An 18,712-nucleotide genomic window follows, 5' to 3' on the forward strand; every position below is an offset into this window, starting at 1 on the left:
TCCCACCGTTGCTAGTCTGTTCCTTATATTGTTCGTTTTTAGGATAAAGCGCCAACACGTAAACCATACTTTTAACTGAAACTTTCATACCTTTGGCAATCTCAAGTGATAATACATAATGCTGGTGAACAAACTAACCAAGCCCGACCTGCTTCTTCCGTACACTCAACAGCACATTTGTTCAGTTAATTTTTGTGGCTCTCCCTTATATAATGACTAATTTTCAGGCAGATTGATTTCCTGCTGAGTTGTTGCACATTGTGCAGCCATAAAAGCAGTAGTGACAGTCAAAGAAGGTGACAGGAACAGTAGGCTGGTGTTAGGGCAGAAGCCAAAAGGAGTTTTGGCAGCAACTAGGTGTATGTCAAATTAAAGTGACCAAGCAACTACGGCTTCAAAAGTATTGACTCAGTATGAACAAAATGTGCTGTCAAAACACAACGTGTCAGAACTGAGCCCATCAGATCTATTTTACTTGATGACTATACATAGAATTACAGGTCAGGAGAAACACAGGAGACCTCAGAGGAGGAAAAAACCTTTGCTAATTAACTTACTATGTGGAAAGCAGAGTATTCTTACCCAGAGAACAGAGCAAAAGACACATGAGCTTTTCTCTTTCTTCCTCATAATCCTTCTCATCACTTAAAAATGAAGACTCATTAAAAAATGGTCAAAGGTGCATGCATTCTAGATTTGAGAGCCACATTTGCAAAAGAGGCAATATTGCTTTAAATCCTTCCCAGCAGCTTCCCGACTGACAATCACTTGGCATCCAAAGGCTAGGTAGGAACTTGGCAACCACACAGGATTTCTACAACAATATTTGCAACATAAAATGAAACAAACAAACAAAAAAGAATACCCCTTTCAAGTACCAGACAGTAAACAGGCCTTGCACTCCCACTCCCCTTTCCTCATTAATATTCAACAGTTTAAAATAAAGATGTACCAAAAAACCACCAGGGAATCCAGGGAATTCATTAAGTCTTCAGTATTTCAGTTCACCAGCCTCTGATTTCCAATCAACTGAAGCTGGAGAGTCATCACTTCAGCTGCAGCCCAAGTCAGAGGAAAGACTAATCTCACACTCACAAAGCTGCCAGATTTCAGGTTCAGGATGAATGCAGGGTGGGTTTGGAAATATCGGGGGCTACGGAGAATGAAGTATCTTAAGGAGAACCAAACAACCTGTCCCCAACAAACAAGGACATATACGCAGCTAGCATAAATCAGTGTTTCTTAGTAGAAGCCACTTGATCCCCACAATATGAAAACTGTACATAGCATGGCAAAAAAGTGATCAAGTTTCCTATTCTTCTACGTACACTTGGATTTCATACCTCGTTTTGAGAGATGATCAATGTATAAATTTTACGTACCCTTCACACCTACCACCCAAAACCAACCATGAATACCTAGCTATTGTCTCAATACAAACAGATACTGTCAAGACTACTCCAGAAGCAACGCCAGCACAGTTCATACCACAAAAGCCCCCACCATCTTTCCTGCACAAAGTGAGAGGAAATTGTTGCCGCTTTAGGGGAACTCCATGGGAAGAGTGTGCACAGACAATATCCTGCTTGGTGAATCCTAGGAGCCAAGCACAGCTTCTAAAAACGGTCACAGATTTACATGGCAACTCCGTCTGTGTCGCTCTATCCACTGACCGTATCCCTGCTCCTTTCACTGCCTCTCTGATCAATCCCTTCACACACTCATAAAGCCAGCTGCTCCCAGAGCACCCCATCTATCAGGAACTGCTGCTCCTCCTGCAACTTTGCCTTTACAATGACAGTAGAATAAGACAAGCGTCTCTTTGTAGCGGGTATTTTTGGGTTGGGGGTTGGGATTGTGTTTGTTTTGTTTTTTGGGGTTTGGCTTTGTTTTGTGGTCGTCCCCCCCTCCGCCCCAATAATCAGAGCTCAGCCACCAGGGTGCAGGTAAACTTCAATGTGATGATAGTTTCTTTTTTGAAGGTGCCACAGAAATGATAAATCATGGCCTGATACTCGGTAAAAGCTACATTTCCCCAAATATGGTAGTAAGCAGGCCAGACAGAGTAGTTCTACCCAAACGAAGAGGGATCACAATCAGATAAAATGAAACTGAAGACTCTTCAAAAACATTATCTTGAGTAGGTGATGCTACTTCAGCTTATGGACATTTTGTCTTCCCTTGTCAGAAAAGCTGGCTTGCTAATTTATGGGCAGAGTGGGAAAAGCAGAGGGATACAGACAGACACAGAATACTTAAAACAGGACTCAGAATGGAGACAAAGCTCCCCTTTCACCTCCTGCTGCTATTTACCATCTGGGATCCTGAAAAGGGGGTGATGGGTAGTTTTGTGATAGGTTTGGCAAGGGGCAGGACATTTAGGATTTTCTGTGTGTAACGAGGTCATGTGTCAGCGCCTTCGCAGCACATGGGAACACTATCCAAAAGAAGGTTCAACAAAAGGGTTGCCCTGGCTGAACTGGAAAGAAATTCTATTTAAAAATATGCCGGCACCAATGCAGGATTGTAATAAGATTAATAATAAATTTGAAGAAAGTGCCTTCACAATCTAGCTTGGAAAAACACAGAAAAAATGAAGGAATGAACACATCCAGTTAAAAGGTGGATATTATTTATTATTGACTTTTCAAAATTGTTATGATATTTAAAAGTAAGCTGAAAATTCTGAATCACAGCATTTACACTTCTATTTGGAAACCAAACAGGTCAGTTGACTCTGTGGTTTTTTGTTAACTTTTCCTTTCTTGATCCCCTTACATTGCGATTAGCAGGCAAGACCTCAACAGGATCAAATAAAAGGTACTGCAACTCTGGAAAGTGAGAAGTACTTTGTATTACAATATTCTTTGACATTTCCACCAGTATTTGGGGTTGGGGTGGTGCAGATGCAGCAAGGACTGAAATCCTAAGTGCAAAAATATAGGGTTTGGGTTTTTTTTCCTTTCTTTCTAATATAGCTTTGTTTCACAAAAGCAATTTACAAAAAGCAGTTATACAAAATGAGGAGTTCTGATTTAGAGGTTTTTCTTCTCTTTTCATAAAAAGAATTATTAATAGGATGAATTTCCCATCATATGGTGCTGCAATAAATCTTCAATCAGGATCCTTTAATCAAAGGACCTGAAGGAAACATGAGCTTCCCAGCCTTTTGCCCAGACTGGATGTCTGCTGACTAAAGTGATTCTAACAACAGTGCTACTGCAGACTGTAATCTGTGCATTAAATTATTTAAAATCTATACTCTACAAGATGCACAGATGCAAGAACTAGTCACTAGAAGTAATGCAGTACTTTCTTATCCATGTGTCTCAAACTCCTTGTTGGTAGAAACACCATTTTCAAGTCTAAAAGCTTTACACTGAGGATGTCACTACTACACCGTTCAACTACACAGTGAAGTTAAAGGCAGTTTGTGTGTTGTGCAAGACAGATCAGCCAAATTTCTAACTGTACTGATAGAAAAATCAAAAACTTACGTCAGATCCTAAAGAACACAACCTTTAAAACAACCACTGGATAATACCTGTAAACGTGTGGTGCCGTGAACTGTAAGTGCAAATGTTCTTGTTCCTCCCCAGCCTTTCTCCCATGCATGTGCATGCCCATGTGCACCCATCCCAAATGGGAGCCGACAAGCAGTAAAAGGAATCCCAAGCAGCATAGTGCTATGAGACACAAACAGATGGACACGTTCAGTCCATCAGAGAAAGGCTTTTCAACATATAAGAGTTCACGACAGCTCAGTCCGACAGCAGTGGAGCCAGGCCGCAATAAAAACCCTTCTACCATAAAAGCCACGCTATCTTTCATCCTAAGAAACTACTGGTGACGCCATACAGCACCAGATGGACTCCTGAGCGTTCATTCAGGCAGACCCTGCTCAGCACCCTGACACGCAACACTCTTCTTCCCCGACTTCCTGAGTATTCCTACTGTGTCGTCTTCAAATTGCAGAAACGAGCAGTGGTTGACCGGAATGAGAATGGAGTCCTTTAACGAACCACAGGATCACTGATTGCATGCTACAGTCGCTCCAAGGAGCAAGCTTTGTTTCTGCTTAACAAGGGCAGATTTGCATATATAACGTCAGCATACAATGTAAGCAGAGTATCCAAATTCTTAAACCCCGTCACTTATCACCTGAGTGCTGCCTAGAGATACTTTAAAAGACAGAGGAGGTGGCTGTTTCTCTGAACCTTCATGCAAAGTGCAACATTTAAAATAACGCAGCTGGGAGGTCAGGGGAAGCTCTTTGTACCAAACCAGCACCTTCCAACCCAAATGCTGCATTATAGCATGGTGCTTCATGGCTAAACACCCTGCAGACCTTTCATGAGTTATCACTCCTGTTTGTTCGCGTGCATTTGTAGTGGCATCCCGGTATTTGGCAGCTTCAGGAAAGGAGGCGGGGAGCGAGGAAGAGAGAAATACCTACAAGCTGAGTGCATGAAAGTGAGCCAGGTTCCTCTCCAGAGCCAGTGTGCCCAAATGACAACAGACAATAAACTTTGCTTTGCAATTCCTATCTGCCTTTGATATATCTGCTATCATAGGGATAAATACTATTTGTTGATGAAAATGAGTATCAAAACAGCAGAACTGCACCCAGTTATACGAAAAATTGCAAAGTGCCAGGAATCTCAGTAGCTAGACCATCTGCTGTGCTGAGCCAGAGGAAGAGAGGGTCGCATACTCCTGTCTGTCCTGGGATATATTCAAATGCAATTTGGGGTTATTAAGGGAGGAATTTATAGAAATTAATCTTGTTTCCTCTGTCTCCTAGGTTTTTGCCTTTATTCTACCATTCCCAGCGTTTCTCATACTGGGGGCAGGGAAAGGGGGGAATTAAAGAGAGAAAGAGAGGAACAGAAGAACCAACATCTAGCTGGAGTCTAGATGTTTTAAATCAGATGGTCCTGGTCCAGACTATGGAGGGATCCCTTTGAACTCGAAGTATTTTTCTTGTGATTTCCCCACCTAAAAAATAGACTAGGCCTTTTGAACAAAATATTTTCTCAAAAATAGTCCCTCGTTTTGGTTATCAGTTCAAGAATACAAAGCAACTGTCAATATAAAACTGAGAAGTAATAAAACATGAAGCTACAACAATCAATAATCTGTCGTACAGTCTTGATGTATATATAAGTCACGAGTGGTGACACAGTAATGTGTGATACCACATCGTTCCGCAGCACATTTTCCCACCCTTAACGTTTTTAAGAAACCAAACACAAGGCCACAAGACACCACCATCCTGATACACAAATCAGAATGGCAGGGAAAGCCGCCTGAGTATCACAGAATTAAATGGTGCCACTCTCACATGCTCAGATATTTCAAATGAGAAGGTGTGAAACAAAAAACCATCACGTTTTACGCAAGCAGGAAAGTATCCTTGTTTGTATTAATACTTAAGTTACTTGTATCACTGCAACCCCACTGATACAGCAAAACGCTGACATTCTGCAGAGAGGTAGAAAAGCAACTTCTCCAGGCAGAATATGAAATAAAAGCAACCATTTAATACAATGCCTGACAACCGTATTAGGCCGTTACACACATATTACTATAATGGTGTCATCTAGCTACAGAGAACGACAAATAAATGGCACTTCACTCCAAATTTTAAGTACAAAAGTCCTTATTTTTTTCTTTTTTTAATATACTGTTCTACCCTGAGACAATAAACATAGTTTTGCTTTGTCCCCACAGCTTTGAAAAAAGCTTTATAAATAGAGGGACGCACATGCACAGAAGCAGTACAAAGGTCAAGCGCATGGGGCAATACCCAGTACTTGAAAATGTTACACAAAAAAAAAAAAAAAAAAAAAATCACAGTTTTGATAGTTCTGTGGGAAAAAAAAACCTTAGCAAATTTGCAACAAAACTGTTAAGTAATTAAGGCAAGACACTTCACACATGAACTTAAACTGCTAATTAAATCCCCCCTGCTTAATTGACTAGATTTGCATATCATTCAGTGAGGAATGGGAATGGCTTGGGCATTGCACAAGTGTTTCCTTGTGCAGAAGGAAGCTAAGTAAAATAAACTATGGGTAGTAAGAAAAAGCAATGGCAGTTTCTGAATGAAAGAGAAATTTTAAACTGAGATTTTCAACATTCTTCTGTGAAGAACATTAGAACATAACTGATTCCAACCAGTTGCTATTCCAATAGTAATATTCAGAACTCCAGCACATTTTATATCCATGCTAACTACTCCCCTACTGTAACCTGTGATCACTACTGCCTGCTTATACATACAGCTCTCAGCTACTCTCAAAAATGGGTTTACGTCCAAGAGAATCTATTTCTGCTTTAAAAAAACCAAACACCTTCATTTCAATAACTGTAGGAGAAAAAGTATCAATGTCTGCTCCCCTCTGCCACTAAACTTCGCATGAATTTAAAGAAAGGTTTGAGAAAACTCTCAGACCTGTAGCAGAAAAAACCCCTTTGACTCTAAGATGAACTAGAGTCAAGGAAAACGTGCAATTATCTGCCAGCTACATTGTTCATAAATGACATAAAGTGTGCAGGATGAAACTAGTCTGTCAAAAGCCCTGCTCTAAAGATGTCAGATTATGATTTTTTTATTTAAGTGGATAAGGATTCAGAGTCAAGAACAAACCTCCCCACAATATAAAATGGCCTCATTGTTTCAGGCTGCTTAACAGATGTGGGCAGATGCTACAGCAAAAGTTAATACCTGCTCATATTTGGAAGGCTACCACTGCAGAAACGATGCTAACACACTTCCTCTTTTAAAAGATGAGATTCTACAGCATTTGAAAATGTTGTGCAAGAAAATGAGTTCGGCATACAAACCAGAAATCTGCTAGGCCTGCAGTAGAGCACTTCCTTCTATCTCCGAACGCTGATCTTGTGTGACAGAGACACTTTAGCAGTTGAAAAGTGTTATTATTATTACATTATCAACTTCTATCATTTCTGATCTTCTAAATTAGGAAAACAGAAACAATGCGAAAGATATTTAGCTTATTTATCTCGGGGCAAAAGGATTTTATATGCAGTCACCACTAAAAACATCAGAACACTTCTGATGCCTAGAGTTGCACCATTACTCAAACAAGATTACATGAGATCGCCATCAAGTTTACTACTTGTAAAATATCCTGAAAAGAAAGGCCAGTTCTATGAGCTGCTCCTTTTAATAGCCTGCTTTTTCAAGTGAGGCTTCTTATACCAATAATCCAATAACAAACTTTTTAATCTAACAGCAGCCCCATTTATTCCAGGAATGGAAACAATCGCATCTTATAATACATACAATCTTACGAACAGCAACAGGAATGGCCACAGGGTCAGCCTCACATTGTTTGTGCTGACAGAGATGCTGCTGATACCACTTCCACACCACCATCAACTACACCAGAGACGCTGCAGCCTTAAGCCAGTACAATGCTCTGCATTAGTATTTGCTTTGATAACTAAGACTGCATAATAAAATGGTAAGAGCTGGGGGGCTGCATCTGCACTATAAATTAAACAGGATTTAACACTAATCACTATTAAGGTATCTTTAATGAGACCTATACAAACAAGGGTTTGGGTTTTTGGTTGGTTGGTTTTTTACCTTAAACCGCTGACCTGACCGGGAAAGAGAACGAGGACTGCAGACAACTGAGTCAAGTGTAGCTGCCCTCCAGACTTTTGAGTGTTACAGAAACTTTCCCATCTGATTCTTGATGAACAATCACTGATGCAAAAAAAAAAGAATCAATACCGGACTCCTCATTCATTGCACATTTTACTGCTCCCAGCTGAAGCAACATTATGTTAAGATCAGAAAAGCTACTTTTTTTTTTCTTTTGCCAGATCACTTATTAGACCAAGCAAGAAAAACTTCACTGCAATCAAATGACACACAGCTAGTAACTGACGTGAGCAACTGAAGAATCAGTGCCATTTTTACCTTCAAACCTGAGAAGAGAGTAGATTGTAACGACGTTATCTCACTGAGCTCATGATTCTGTTGTGGAAGTTGATGTCACATCAGTTGACAGCACGTTCCATTCACAGATATCGATAAAGAGATTTTATTTATACCTCAACTTGTATCTTGAAAACAATATAAAAATCCATCCTTTATCTCATTTTTAAAAGGTTCTGTAAGTCTTTGAAACATTAATATTCTCCCTAACAAAGCCAGCAGCTGCTCTGCCAGCCTGTGACATGGATGGTTTTGTTAAAAGGTTTTCATGTGGGTTTTTTTTTTTTTTTTTTTTTTGCAGTTCAGTGTGCTTTGCATATGAAACAGGACATTTCCCCACCCTCCACCCCCATTCCCTCCGAATCCAGAAGGGACCTTACTTCCTCCCTCTCAAACAAGCAGCTCATTCAGCAAAAGGGAAATCCCAAGATGCACCCGGGCAAGGAGCCTACAGAAGGAGCTTGGAAGGAAAAAAAAAAAAAAAAAAAAAAAAAAAAACCACACAAAACACCAAACCAAACAACAAAAACACGACAAAAAAAAAAAAAAAAAGAGCTACCAGTGTGTCCAAAACAGCAGGAAGAGGAGAAACTGAGCTGGTAATTACCAACTTACTTCTGCGAACTACTACTTTAGGACATGGATCTGCCATGCCAATCATTTAAAAAGTTTTTCCAGGGTAGCAATTCAGTTTTGGCCCTACAGTAAAATAACCCACAGGACTGCAGTTCTCCCCTGCCAGAACAGAAATTACAGAAAGCCAGTTTGGAGAATCTTTTACATGATTACTGAGGTAGATTTAGTGGGGTGAATTTGAAGCAACTCAACTGTTACTTTGCAATTATAATCTAAAGCAAAATTTGTTTCTGTTTTTAAAATGGAAACAAAAATCAAGCAACCTTTTCTTAGTTAAGAAATTTGTTTGAAACAGGATCCATGTGTGTCCATTTTTCTTCTCCCTGAGACCTAATGCTCACTTTCGACATCCAAACTGTCTACAGCAATTTATTCTGATGACACAGGGGACTACGATTTTGACTCGGGGAGTAAAAGTTCAAAAGGGAGGGGGGTCTAATTAATAAAAGAGATTTTTTTCAAGGAAAAAAAAAATACACAAAAAAATACCGCAACTTCAATGAAAAGGTTTTCACATCTGTCAAGATGGGATCCAGCTGTTCTTTAAGGAGAACATGAATGAACATCCCTCTTAGAAACAAAAAGATACATGAAGTTTCATTAGTGTGAATCTACTGAAATAAAATCAAGTTATAATAAAAGAAAAATGCACCAATAAATTAGTCCAGCTAACGAGGGCAAATGTGATAAATTTTTAGAAACCTAAATTATGAATTTGCAGGTAAATTTGTAAGAATAGAATTTAAATGTAGAAATAGACTTCTGAAAATACAACCTCCACTGAAATCCCATGAATTACTCTAAATTTTCACTTGTAAAATCTCATCAGAATTTGACCCTCAGATTGTAACCAGAAGCTATGACAAGCGATTTCCACTATAAGACACATTTTGATAAACTTGGACCAAGTCCATTGACTTCACTGAAGTCAAATCACAGAGCAAACCGTTGCCTCAACGACCTCCCCTGAATTAAAGCACGGCATTAGGTCCAATTATGACTATACTTCAGGGTCTTTTTCAAAGAAGCCCCTATTTCTTCCATTTACTTGAATCAGTTCCTGGCATGGTTTGCATATGTCAAGGGGATTATTCTTACTGCATACCAGGAAAAATAAACTGATTAAAGACCCTCAAGGTCTAGACCACAGAGTCATTTAAAATATTATCTCTTTTCTATAATGGTAAACGTTAAACCTCATCTACGCATCTATAAATATACGGATATAACTCTACACACTAAAGCAATTCACTAGTAACGTAAGACCAGCTATGGTTGCTTAGACAATACTCAGCAATGATGCCAGGGAAGATATTCCTGCTGTTGAACTTCCCCACATACTGTTCCCCCGCTTCGGGCTGGTTTGGCTTCTCCTATAGCGACACTTGAACTCATGAAGCTTTACCAACTAAACCAAAGTCAAGTGAAACAAGGGGAACACTGCAACTCCGCCTTAGCAAGTTCTGTCTCATTGACTCATTTTGGTTTTTAAAGAGTGGACCATCCTCTAGTTTACAGAATTAGAAGCTGCTGTCAGAAAAAAAAATCTGAGTCAGTTGTGCACGACAGCACAGAAACTACAGGTGGGGCAATAATCCATAGGCCGCTATTACCAGTAATCTGGTCAAAATGTGAAGCCGCAGCTCATACTCCTGCTCCTTCCAACTCTTCCAGAGTAGTGTGTGTGTGTCACCTAACTGGGAAAAGATATGTAACATTTTTCATCCTGAGCACTGAACTGCTAAACTCAAAATAAAGCGAAGCGTGAAGATCTGTACAAATGCAAATGTCCCAAATGCCAAGACTAACATTTCTAAAACCTAATTCAACTCTTTCATTTCTTAGCTGCAGGCCGTTTACTGCCACTCCTTTTTTCCACCCAAACAAAAGACGAAAGGGATGACTCAAAGCAACTTGAATTTCAAGCTAAAGCCACAAAGCACTGAATGCCTGATCTTTAATATTAAACAGGTGTGCAGATGATATTCATTCAAGCCCCATCACAGCTAGGTTAATTGTTAAAAAAAGTGCAAAAAGACAAAATTTACTTAAAAGACACATGGAAAAGTTAAACAATGCTACAAACAATGATGCAACTCATACGGTAAATACCAGCAAATAGTAGTTACAGCACTACCAACTCCCTCTATGCCTTTCTCCCTCCAAATCACTAATTTTAATATATAAAATTGTGTGAACGCAAAGAAAAAAAAAAGAAAAAATATATAAACTAAAATATAAAATTATATAATAATAAAAATAAAAATGTTTTCCCTTCAGAATTTAGTAATGTTACACACACAATCTTTGCTCTAAAATCAACAGGGCTAAAGAAGGATCAATGAATCCACTATAAAAAAAGATTTTTGCATGAATACGTTTCTAGAAATTAAGTTCTATGAAAAGGAACTCCCCATTTGCTATGCTGTGAGGGCCAAAGCCTTTGAATAGTAGTTCCGCATATCCACTGAATCGGGCACTTTACACCACTTCACCACTTGTATCACTATCTACTGCTGAATATGGTCCAAAGATTACTTGGCTTCACCAGTTCTGCAAAAAACTACACTGTTGCGGCAAAAAAAAGAAAAAGGCAAAAAGCCAAACTAAATCTTTGAATATATTAGCGCAAGGATTCATTCTATGGCATGTTTCTTATTAGTGAATGAATGGGAACAAAGAAATATCAATAATGGACCTAATGCTGCAGTCTGTACTCTTTTGAATCCGACTTACTTCTCACAGCAGCTCTGCACCACTCTAAATACATTTATTTCAAAGGAATATTTCTAAACCGTACCAGCATGGGTGAGATAATTCACACCCACTGAATAAACTGAAACTGCTAGTGGGGAGTTAAGAATGGCAAATTCTTTTTTTATTTTTCCTTTTTCTTGAATGACACTCCATTATCTTTCAACTCAGATAAATTTTTCATCTGTGGAATGATGGCACTTTAGAAAAGCATGCTTAACGTATAATTTAATGAGAAATTCTTAATAACAAGAGTGTAAATCTGAAATCTGTTACATCAATGAAGGTTACTGAAACCAGACCATGCTGTAGCCTTAATATTGTTTATTTTCTGCCTTTCTAGCTCATTACTCTGTATAAAAGCTATAAAACTTATTTTACTGCTATAAATACGTAAACATGAACAATCTTGAGGATTTTTGGTTTGTTTTTTTGGAAGATACTTGTCAAAAAATATAGGACCTAGAGAAATTGAACACTTACAGAGGGCTTTTTAATTATTTGAAGTAATTCACTGCTTATAATTGGTACTACTACAATCTCTGTTCTAGTAAGCAGCAGGTTCCCCACGCAACCTGTATTTTTTAATACTCAGCAGAATTAGTTTTGTTAGCTAGATGCTGGAAACAGCACCTACAAGCATTACGTATGCAGTCCAAGATACACAGCACCCCCGTATTACATAATAATAGAAATAAAATTACTATCACGATCCCATTTCTGCCATCTGACCTGCACGGACGGCTCTTCAGATCTGTGCAGCTCCCCCACTGAAATCAATAAGGGTTGTGTGCTTAGGTCAGCTGCCAGATTTGAGACTGCAGGATACAGACACACAAATAGCCTCACGCAGAAGTTCACATTTAAGCAAGAAGTTACTTTGGCCTCTTCAAGTTCAATAAACGCACTTGACTGCGGTCGCTTTCTTCTCCCGTGTTAACTGACACAATACAGCTTAATTTTGCTGAAAAGCAGCAGGAAAGTTTTTACTAAATGGTCAAAGATTACTAAGAGCAGCATTACAGAAATATTTTGGACACTTTTTCTTCACTGCCAGAATTGGGAAGGCTCACCGTCATTACCTTCTGTTTAATGATAATAAAGGCAACAAAGTCTTATAAAAGGAAAACACATCTAAAGATTTAAAGAAAACAGGTGGTATTATTGCTGATTTTAACAGTACCACTGGCACATGACACTAATGCAGATATGCATTACAAATTCCGCAGCCCCCTGGCCAGAAGGGTGCCCAACTCCAGTGCTTGGCTGATTCTACTTGGGCGTGAAGAATCGGAGCCTGTAACACAGGTAATGCAGGAAGGAAAGGGGGTAGAGGACTTATAAAAATGCAGGCTGTGACAGTGAAAAGATATGAAATGGTTTTTCTTCCAACCCTAACAGATGTTGTCCAATTAAGGATGCAAATAAATCACCCTCTGCATTGCGAGTCAGAAAACACACACATAAAAGCTTTCTAAATACATTTCAGTTTAAACTTGCATAATTCTCCCAGTGGAGAAATCATCTTAAACTTATGTAATCCTTAGAAAGAGACATTATTACATACAATTCCGTGCCACTAAGAAACAAGGAAGACACATCTCTAGAAAAGAGGTGCACCCACACACAATTAATTATACGGGTGTGGAGAGAACAGAGAGGAAAAGCGCTAACAAGGATGCGAAGACCAGAGCCCGCTGTTTCCACAGAGACGGGACTGTAACCAAGCTCAAGGGGCTGCTCCCCTTTCACCGGCCAGAACTGTCTGTTATACTTAACCCAGACTTCCTAACACTTGATATCCTGTCTGCTATTTCAATGCCCTTACTCAATGTTTCAGACAGACATTACACAAACTGGCTGGTGAAAAGGGTTGAGAAACCAAGAAGCAATCCAAGTCAATGACCTTATTCTACAAAATGATACCATTGACTGAGCAGAGGGTGAAGAACAAAGCACAGGGGTACATGTCTTCTGAATACATCACTGACATCTTCCGTAGCAAGAAACAAGCACTAGGCTGTATCTTATTTTGTTAATGTTGTTACTGTCTTTTAATCCTTAAAGTTTAAGCAATTTTTGTGCTTTCAGTGCAACTGATTCTCATACCAAAACAGAAAAAGCTTCAATTTAAAAAAAACAAACAAACAAACAAAAATCCCAAAAAAACCCCACAAACCCAAAAACCGAACATGAAAGTCACATTTTCTACAAAGCATGTACAAAGGTAACCGTACATAAATCAATAAACAACAAAGCCAGAAACCAAGTTATTGATTAGCTCCTTTCCTGTTTATCTCCAGTATACAGAATGATGCTGCAAGTTTTACATATATGCACAATGTCTATCCTCATGTACGTTTTCCCTGACATTTTAAATAAGACTGTTAAAACAAGTAGAGTACTTAACATGAGTAAGGGTGGCAGGACTTGTCCCATCTAACAGAACATATAACTATGCAGCTTATCAGGTTGTTTTAATATGCATCTGCTGCTTGGAGAAGCCCAATTTTATGTGATAGCAACCAAACCATAGATGGAGCCAACGATAAATGCTCCACACATGGGAATTCCCATTGGCTTCCAGAAGAGCTCTCTGTCCAGGAAACACTGACAGGATCAGAGCTTGAATTTTGTATCAGTGTTTTTGTTACTTCACCCAAGCCAAAGTCAAAGCAAAATAACTAGCTCAGTGCAGAGGGGCCAAGCTCCATGAGCCAGCAGGATTGCCCAATACCAACAAGACAGGCCCACTCAAAGAACTGCACCTGCACCTGATACAATTTTGAGGCCAAGTTTATGGTCCTTGAATTTGCATCAGAAAAAAAGGCTGGCCCTCATCCCAGCTTTAGACATGTTTCCTCATCAATTAAAAAAAAAAATTAAAAAATAAAACCTGACAAATCTGAAATACAGGAACAAAAAAATTCCACCCTGTTAGATATCTACTGCAACCTTAAAACCCAATCTCGCACGTGGCAACCAGCAGACAAAATCCCTTCAGCCTGAAGCCAGACCAGCTCCCAGTTGCAGAAACCATTGCCTCATTCAGTAAGATCCATCAGGATCAGAGTACCATCAAATGTCAATGAAACCAAAATCCCATTAATGAGCAAAATGAAAACACTGCAGTAGCAGAACTACGTGTTCTGCTCTCTGCTTTAGCACAGGCCTATATATGCCAGGTAAGGCCACAAACTCAGTGAAGCTACTTTGTCTCAGCACCGGTATATTCTGGTTCGGAATCCATCCCTCTATTCTATGACTGCAAGTGCTGCCAGTCAACACACAGGAAGAAGTCTGATACATATACAAGTCTGCTGTGGTTTGCGGGTGAACTGGTTCCAATTACTCTATGCCAGCTGATTGCTTGAGTGAGAACTGTAGAACTAGCCCCAAAGCCCCAAACCTTCAAATTAACCTCGTATGTTCCAGAAGATATGGGAACAGGTGATTTTAGTAATAATCTCCACACTGACAATGAAATGTAAAAGACATACACGGCTACATAATGTGTAAATGAGGAAGGTAAAGGACCAGAGCACATCTTGTCAGAGCAAACTTGCTTCTCTGTAGTTATTTTCCAAGAACACATACTGACTGTGAGACTAGAATAGCATTTTAAAAATGGTGCAGATTTACTAGTGTGTATTACCCAGATTCAGAAAACATATGCAAACAAATTAGGTATTATCTAATAAAACGTATCATTAACACACATACTATAATTGACAAATCTAAGACAAATTTAAAACAAAACCACACTATATTACTACATTTTAAAGTAATGCTTCCTGTATGTGAAGATCAATTTGGATTAAGTGCTCTATGGCCACTCAGCTAAAATAGATTAGCCTAGTAATTGACAGTACTCTATCGATATATTCGCTACGATTCAGTTTAAGTTACTTTTGTGTAAGCTCTAATTTCTTTCCAAGAACCCCCTGTTGGATTTAGCGTAACTGCTCCATGACAGTTCCCTCTAAATAAGAGTTACAGTGTCAAGTTCAAAATTCACTTTTTTTAATAGAAAAAACCAAAAACAAACAGAAACCATACGTCAGAATTAAAATCTTTTCTGTCTAAATCACTGCACCCATTGAGACACAATTCTTTGCGCGATGGCAAAGCAGTTTGGCCAGCTAAGCCAGCAACATGAGCTCCAATCATCGGTTATCACCAGCCAGCCAGCCCACTCCTTACTGTAGTCAGTACCATTCAGAACCCTTAACTTTGGGAAAATAACTTTGCTAGCAGATGAAAATAACAGGAATTTTCAATAAGAATGGACAATGCATCTCTTTAGATGCCCATATCTCGCTTGGGCCCAACCACCTTGATGTAGCCCCAAAGTTCCCCCTGTTCTAGCAGCGCTGAGAATCAAGGAAGGTGTAGGTAAGGTACAAGTGGCTGCCAGAATTTTAACCACTGCGTTGTCTAGACATGCTCTGAGCAGCCTCATACAGACGCCTCCAGATGCTTTTACAACACTGATCTAAACGCGCCTCTCAGCAAGTGAAAACACACCCTCATTGGTCAGTCAGCTCAAGCGAGCGATAGCTGTGTTCATACCCTGGCAGCGAGACCAGGTGTGAGGCTCCCAACACATCCAAAAAATAAACTGTGTTTACATGCATCTTCAAAGCATGCTACTGTTTGGGCAGAACATACGCCCAAGCCCGAAACCAGAGCAATGGAGAGGTGAGACAGCCCAGACAATGAAGGGAGAGGCAGATGTTTAAATATTTTAGGCAGTGATTTTCAAAAGAAGAGATTGCATATAATGCCCTCCCTAATTCAAGAGGACTGAATTCAGGAACTTAGGAACTATTCTGGGGCAACACAGTGCCACAGTTGACTCAACATCATTAGATCATTATTTGCAGCATATTCTTTGACTAACACACATGCACGTACCTGCTTCTTTGTTCTTGATCTACAACATCTGTAAAACTGTTTGCACGCTTAGGAAAAAATGCTGATGTCTGCTTAAACGCTGACATCTCCTCAGGTACACAGCATTTTGTTTAAGCGTGGTATTATTTTTGAAGTTCAACTTTTTTTTGTGAACTAAACTACTGCCTCAAGACTTCAACATTTTTGTTTTAGGGACTTCCTAATTTTTACTGGAGAATCTCTAATATAATTCCTGAACATCAGGTAAGAGAACAAATGAGTTCATTGCTCCATGGAAAAGCAACTGAAGCCTCAGTTCTCAGGCAGAATTTTCCAGGACGTTTATCAAGTTGGTTTGTACCAAAAAGAATAAATTCATCTAGTTGTCTGAACACCATCGCCTGTGAATAAAATCAGAATCTCTCTGCTATACCTACCATAGGATATATACTATGAACAAATAAAGAAGATTACTACTGCGATGAAGCAGGACTTTAGGATACAGAAAGATACCCATTCTAGCTCTACTACTGCAGCATTTCAGGTGGCCATAAAGCGCAGCACAGCACCTAAAAGTCCACAGCTACCCTACAGCTCAGTCGGTACTGCGCTATTTCACTTTCAGCAATTTTTGTTCTTTGATTTGGCTGCACACTTGACCTGGCTAAACCTTACTCCAGCTGAGAAAGCTGCATGTTGTGGCAGCACTGGGTTGGTAGGCATTGTGAAATAAAGTGGGAGGCCTTATGTGCTCATTTGTGTGTCAGTACCCAGAATGCTGCTTCTGGCTTCCAGCTACTTCATAGAAGTGCTGCTGGGACTTGAACCGTGGGAACACTGCAGCGCTGGCGTGTGTGGGTGTGTTCACACGTGTGCAAGGAAAGCTCTCTTATTCTCTTAGTGTCTGATCGCACACAGTTTTGCTAAAAGTACACGTCTGGCACACAGGTAGGAAATACGAAAGCGCTGTCAAATGTTGCTCGGTTCAATGTTTAAAAAAGAAAAAAGCGTTCAAAAGAGACAGTTGAACCCACCCTCCTCTACTGGAAATAGCAACCAACAAAGCCTTCAGGCCTGCTTTTTGAACTAATTCTATCATAGTGGAGGCATACTGATGTTAAGAAACCAGAGAGCCGTCAATCACACAGAAGTGGAAAGCAAGCGCGAGAGACACACCAAAGCCATATCTGTCCCAGCAAGTGAACACTCAACATGCACCAGCTGCTGAGCTCAAGAAAAAAGCTTTGGCACTGATGATGGATTTCTAGGACCCTATTTTGCAACCCTGTCAGATTATTCACATTTTAAACTTCTCAAAATACCCCAGAACGTAATGGTTGTACTCCATGCCAGTAATGGTGGATGAAATGAGAAACAGGTAGGGAAACAGGACACCCACTCAAGTAAAAGCTGTGTTGGTGCATGGAGACTTTGAAAGACCAGAGAGAAAACAAAGCAGAAAAAAAACCCTGCCACGTGCAGCAAGGTGGAAAACGCAGCAAAAGGAAAATGGAGAAGGTATCATATGGCTCAAGAAGAGAAAGAGTTTTTGGAAGTAGCAGGATGGTGAAGAACCTTACGGGAGGTCAATCACTCATCCAAGGATGAACAGGGAGGATATAAAAATCAAAATTGTAGAAGAGAGTAAGAGAAGTAGCTGAGGCCTCCATGGTTCCTGCTCTAGTGGGGACTCCAACTGTCATAACTCCTTCCAGTTTTGGTTAGGATCCTTTGCTGACTTCACACAGACCTAGACAAAAGCTTCTTCTGCAAGTGGCAAGACCAGGCAACAAACATCTTGTTCAACCAACCAGTCTGACTGAGAGACAGTGTATCTACATGTATGTATCCACCTCTCAATACAGACACACAGATAGGCACAAGGGAGACCTGATGCGTATAGAAACATAAGTTGGGAATGAAGTATCTAGGCAAAGCTATACCTTGTAGCAACACTCTAGAATCATATGAAAGGAAAAAAGGGAAAGAGGAGGGAAAAAAAGAAAAAAAAAAAAAGAGGGGAAAAAAGGCAGTTTTGCCAGTATGCTGAATCGGCAAAGGGGGCTTGTGCCAACCCAGCTCCTCCATTTAAGTCAGACCCTTAAAAGGCAGAGCTGTGCTGGCAGAAATCTACATACCTCATCACATAAACCTCATGAACACAAACAAAAAGGTCAAAAAAACCTCACTGCTTCTTAAACAACCATGAAAGTGATCAAATGCACCCCATGTTACCAACATACTAAGAGAGCCCCAGCGAAAACACAACACACAAAGCAATGTGTACACACACATACATAAATAAATAAATTGGAAAACTGATAAAAAGCCCATTCTTGAAAGCAGAAGACAAAAATATCTGACACAGCAGATTACAGCACACAACACACACCAACACCTCTGTATAAAACAGAACAAAGCTATGCAGAGATCTACATCAAAAAGGAAGAC

General features: G+C 39.7%; 1 protein-coding gene across 2 annotated transcripts in view; it reads right to left on the reverse strand.

Annotated features, from left to right (window-relative positions):
- The window catches only part of SKI (SKI proto-oncogene), a 114,533-nt gene that overhangs the window by 91,378 nt on the left and 4,443 nt on the right, over positions 1–18,712 (reverse strand). The window lies entirely within an intron of this gene.

Source organism: Rissa tridactyla, chromosome 16 (assembly GCF_028500815.1).
Source record: "Rissa tridactyla isolate bRisTri1 chromosome 16, bRisTri1.patW.cur.20221130, whole genome shotgun sequence".
Taxonomy (NCBI): domain Eukaryota; kingdom Metazoa; phylum Chordata; class Aves; order Charadriiformes; family Laridae; genus Rissa; species Rissa tridactyla.